The sequence below is a fragment of the Mus caroli genome, chromosome 9, assembly GCF_900094665.2.
Source record: "Mus caroli chromosome 9, CAROLI_EIJ_v1.1, whole genome shotgun sequence".
Lineage (NCBI taxonomy): Eukaryota > Metazoa > Chordata > Mammalia > Rodentia > Muridae > Mus > Mus caroli.
Genome location: NC_034578.1, coordinates 68,927,947 through 68,933,946, shown reverse-complemented (window position 1 = coordinate 68,933,946; position 6,000 = coordinate 68,927,947).

The following is a 6,000-nucleotide window of genomic DNA, read 5'->3' as shown; positions in this document are numbered from 1 at the left end:
TTAACCTCAACGCCATCTCTCCAGCCCCCCTAAAATTTCTTTGAATTTAGATTTAAGTCTTTGAAATTCCACAGAGAAACATATACAAACAGACAGATAGTCACATATGTGTGAGCACTCAAGAGTTACTATAGAGAGACGGGGTTTCCTATTCTGTTCTTTGAGGGTTTAGAAGCAATATGCCCGGGGACAGTACAGATAACTGCAGCTCAGGTTTTCACATCCAAAACAAAGGAATCGACCCTGGAGAAGTAGTTGATTCCCAGATGGGGCAGGGGAAACACAAGACCTTGTAGCATCCTAAAGTTTTAGGAAAACAGGTGCATTTCCTAATTGACGGTGTGGTTTACCCTAAAATCCTGACACACCAGAGGTTGGAGATGGCAAGTTCCAGGCCAGCCACTAAGGCTCTATCTCAGAAAGTGAATGAAAAAGGATGTGTGGACCCAACCTGAGGAACCTGCAGTGAGGGAAGCCAGAATAATTTGGATAAAGTAAGTAATGACAACATGAAAATGTGTGGGACCAGAAGTGAGTCAGACTTGAAAGGTTTCTGAATATTTGTATTTACATAATGAGGTCTCTTGTGGCTAAGCTGAGACCAAACACTAAATACGTGTGTTCACTATGTGCCTTTAAATGTATAGCCTGAGGTTAATTTTACATAACAGTTTTAATACTGTTGGGTGTGATACGAGGTTTCATGATGTGGAATTTTGTGCTTATGACATGATACTGGTAGTAAGAAAGTTTCAAATTTTACAGAGTTTTGAATTTTGGATCCTATGTTAGAATATGAGATGTCTGTTTGATCCCAAAGCCCATATTAGAGATGCTTAGCTTGTATTATAGCCACACAATACAATAAAATACCCACAAGTCTATGCTCAGGTAACCCAGATAACCAAGGGGAAGATAAAGGATAGTTCTCTACAGATAGAATTCCAGTTCCTATATGAGTAATAAATGGGGGGTTTTATATAATAGTCGATGAAGGAATAAGAGATTATATATAATGATTGGTTAATAAGGGAACTTTAAAGTTCTAATTAGGCAAATCCCAGGGCAATTATTATCAATAGCACAATCTACCAAATGATATTAAATTATCAAAAAGTTTAGATGAAATGGAACATTTACATAGTTTCAAAACATGTTCCTTAAGGTGCTTATTAAAGGTACACCTTTAATGCCAGCACTCAGGAAGCAGAGGCAAGTGGATCTCTGTGAGTGTCTACAGAGCAAGTTCCAGGACAGCCAGGGCTTCACAGAGAAGACCTATCCCTTGAAAATCAACCAACCAACCGACCAACCAACAAAACAAACAAACAAACCAACAAACCAACAAAAACCAAAAAAACCAAACCAAAAAAAAAAAAAAAAGAGAGAGAGAGAGAAAGAAAAGAAAAGAAGCAACCAAACTTTGAGTTTGTTTGGGCTAGAGAGATGGCCCAGTGGTTAAGAGCACTGTGATCTGGTGGAGGCCCTGAGTTCAGTTCCTAGCATCCACATGGTGACTCTCAATCTTCTACAATTCCAGTTTCAGGGGACTTGTCACTCCCTTCTGAATTCCATGGGCACCATCACATACATACAGGCAGGCAGAACACTCACACATGCAAAATAAATAAATCTTCAAAACTTCCATAAAGAATACTTAACACAGCTCAGGGGGAGGGTTGCTTGGCTCACGGTTTCACAGCTCAGTCCCACATCCTTGGCTCCCTCGGCCTGAGGCAGGCAGGACATCACAGTGACAGTGGCAGCATGAACGCCGAGGAAGAAGTCGTCAGGAGAAGGCTGCCCCGGTGACCTACTTCCTCCAGCTAGACCTCACTTCTTCAAGTTTCCACCGTATCCCCAAATAGCACCCCCCAGCTGGAGACCGGCATTCAACACCAGAGCCTTTAGTAGTTATCCCCCCCCACACACTGGTTATTCTTAATTTGGGGTATTTACAATTCTTTACAATACTACCTATTTTCCCTAATTTTTTAAATTAAATTTATTTATGAGTGTATATTTATAGATGTGTGTATGTATAGAGGTATATGTGTGTGTGTGTGTGTATAGATGTGTGTGTGTGTCACTAGCATGCCATCACACCTACGTGGAGAGGTCTGAGGATAACTTGTTGGGAGTTGATACTCTTCTTTCAGTATGCAGGTTCTGGGGGGTAGAACCGAAGTTGCCAGCAGCCTTCACCCACTACTGAACCAGCTTGCCAGTCAAATCTCTGCCTATTCTTGCTTCATAGTTTTCTAGTTTTAGTCTACGAATGCCATTCCTAATTTCCCGGGTGAGGTTTTAAAGAATGAGTCCGTCCTGCCCCCAGAACCCAGTCCACTCACCGAATCTTTTTCCTAGCAACGGGTTGACTCACACACTTGGTCGTTTTCTCAGATCTCTGTGCAGGGGAGTATCCTCCCCTGGTGGTTTCCTGCTTGTGCGTTCTGGCTCCATGTTTTATCTTAGATTAATGCTATAATGTTCCTGCCCTCAGCAGAGAATGAATTCTAGATATTGGACATGAACCAGTTTCTAGTACTGCAGACCTTCCTATATTTGTCTCCTGCTGGGGGCAAGAGGTGTGTTTCTGCATAGAAAGTAAGCAAGCTACCCATGTCCATCCCTGCTTTTGTTGTTGTTGTTGTTTAAGAAGTCCTTCATACAAGACTCGTTCAGCCATATGTCAGCGTGACTCAGGTGGCTCCAGTTCCAAGATGCTGACACTTGGACCACCAGCTTTTTCTGACCTTAGCTTCCCTGGGTTCAAAGCTAGCCCCGATAACCATGGGATTCCATTCCCTATGAAGAGTCTGAAGTCCAGAGGAGTGGCTATAGTCTTTTCTCACTTACTGATCTTGGCTGGGAAAGTCTGAATTGGTTTTATAATAATAAAAAATGCATAGTAAATCTGGTAATATGCTTGCCTTGCAACTGTAGGGACCTGAGTTTGATCCCCAGTATCTGTGGGTTTGTTGTTGTTTGTTTATTTGTTTGTTTGTTCTATTTGGTTTTTTGAGACAGGGTTTTTCTAGGTAGCCTTGGCTGTCCTGGAACTTGATTTGTAGACCAGGCTGGCCTCGAACTCAGAAATTTACCTGCCTCTGCCTTCATAGTGTTGTTGTACTGGCTAGTTTTGTGTCAATTTGACACAGCTGGAGTTATCACAGAGAAAGGAGCTTCAGTTGAGGAAATGCCTCCATGAGATCCAACTGTAAGGCATTTCCTCAATTAGTGATCAAGGGGGAAAGGCCCCTTGTGGGTGGGACCATCTCTGGGCTGGTAGTCTTGGGTTCTATAAGAGAGCAGGCTGAGCAAGCCAGGAGAAGCAAGCCAGTAAAGAACATCCCTCCATGGCCTCTGCATCAGCTCCTGCTTCTTGACCTGCTTGAGTTCCAGTCTTGACTTCCTTGGTGATGAACAGCAGTATGGAAGTGTAAGCCAAATAAACCCTTTCCTCCCCAACTTGCTTCTTGGTCATGATGTTTGTGCAGGAATAGAAACCCTGACTAAGACACTTGTGCTTAAAGGCATTTGCCATGACTCCTGGCTTGTTTGTTTTTTAAAAGGTAGAGGCAGAGACAATCAGATCCTTTTAAAATAAGCATGGAAGAGAGCCCTCCCTGAAGCCTGTGATATGCCCTAGTGAACTGGTGGCTCCAGTTCCAAGATGCTGACACTTGGACCACCAGCTTTTTCTGACCTTAGCTTCCCTGGGTTCAAAGCTAGCCCCGATAACCATGGGATTCCATTCCCTATGAAACGGATCCTGGAAGACCAATATCCAAATCTTAGAACATTCACTAGCTGTGCAGCTCTGGACCTATGCTACAACTTTGTCCTTCCAGAAAGTGACAAGTGTTGCTTGGGCAACAGCAAGTGAGAACAGGATGGCTGGTGTGTAGACATTCCCCTCTCCCCTCCTCCCTAGTAAGAGTCGCTGAGAATAGGAACATCAGGGGTAACAGGTGTCTTGTGGCATTAGTAAGCCTGTTTTCTTCCTTTTTGTATTTGTCATCTTATGTGTGTGTGCCTGTGTGAGTTTATGTACCATGTGAGTGAGGGTGTCAGGTCCCCTGTAACTGAAGTAATGAGAGATTATGACCTACTATACAGGTGTTCAGGTCCAAACCCAGGTCTTCTGGAAGACCACCCAGTGTTTTTAAACCACTGAGCCATCTCCCAAGCTCCCAGAAAACTCTTTTGTTTTGTTTGTTTGTTTGTTTTGGCTTTGTTTTGTTTTTTAAACAAATATAATTTACCTTCCTGCTTCCTTTGGTCATATATGTATGTCCATACACAAACTCTACCGGGGATTTTTTTATTCTTTTTCCTGAGACCTAGACTGAAGTGTTCATTTTTTTTTCAGTTGTGGTAAAGTCTGTGTAACATAAAATTTGTTATTTATACTAAGGTCCAAAGAGCTGGTCAGCAATCACATTTGCATTGTTGGGCAGCAGTAGTGTGAGCCAACTCCACAGCTTCCTCACCAAAACACAATGTTCTTAAAAATCTATCCACTTTATTTGTTGTGGATGGCTCTGTGCTGCCTGCATTTCGATGTCCATTCAGCTCTCCCAGGAGGGGTTGTCTGGACTGAGGAATGGGTCAGGTACTCAACTGACTTCTTGTGACCCTCCCCAAATAAATAAAGGGATCAATCACTGGATGAGTAGGCAGGACTTCTGGGTTAGCCGGAGGAAGAAAGGAAGCAGGAGAGAGCTAGGGGCTGTTGGATTGGGGATCTAAAAAGGGCAAGAAGTAACTGCTAGTGTCTCCCAGTTTCATGGCAGATTTGCCAGGCTTCACCAGCAGAAGAATTAGATTTAATATGGCTTACAAGATTAGAACTCTAGTGGTTGCGCCCAGAGCTTGAGTTACCACTAACTCAGAACTAAGTTTGTGTGGTGTTTTTCTTCTCGCTGTGACTCAACTGGGTTCGGGAGAGAAAGGTACGGTGGCAAAGCGTGGATGTGCACCACAAAGGTGGGGGAGAGGGAATTTTAAAACATGGGGCTGGCATGGTAGCGACCTGCCAGTGGGAACTTAGCAAGTTGGGTGGAGATGTTTTGGGAACCACCTGGCCAGAGAATCTGCCAAGATGAGAACACCCGGCTGGAGCCATGGATGTCCTAGGCAGTGAAGGAACTTCCTGGTCTTTTAATATTTTCCGAAACATTTATTAAGTGCTTCTCAGTCAAAGAGTCACAGCTGAAGCAAAAATAAATAAATAAATAAATAAATAAATAAAAATAAAAATAAATACTCTTCACATTTTATCACTCCTTGCACTCTGTGGCAATGTTTTAAGAAAACAAAATTTAGAACAAAAAATGAAGTACTTTCTCTCCTGCTGGCATACAAAATCCAAAACTTGCAACAAAGCCACTATGTCATAGCTCTTGTTCTCTGAGCTCACTGAAGTTCTGTTCTTGCTGTGGTGTTGTATCTTTTGAACAGGTATATAATTAAGACCCATGGTGCATAATCTGCATGGTTCCCACATGGAGACACTTGCCAAATGTGGCTTACTGTATTATGCTCCTTTAGTTGCCCTCAGCAGAGTGGGCTGAGCTGTCTATATGACATCCACAAAGGTCAGCCATGTTCCTTCCTAAAATCTTTCCTCATCTGCTATATCCATTAAAGGAGATCCATTCTGATGTCTCCGTTTAATTCCCGAGAAGATGGATCTTTTTCCAGTACTAGGTATAAATATTAAGCCAGGTGGTTGTGGCAGATGCCTTTAATCCTAGCACTAGAGAGGCAGAGGCAGGGAGATCTCTGAATTTGAGGCCAGCCTGGTTGACAGAGCAAGTTCCACAAGAGCTGGGGCTACACAGAGAAACTCTGTCTCAAAAAAATAATGTGTAAATAAAAATGAAGGCTTTTAAGTTTAAATTAGAGTGCTAGAGATACATCTCAGCTGTTAAGAACACTTACTGCTCCTGCAGAGAACCTGCATTTGGTTCCCAGTACTCACATGGTGGCTCC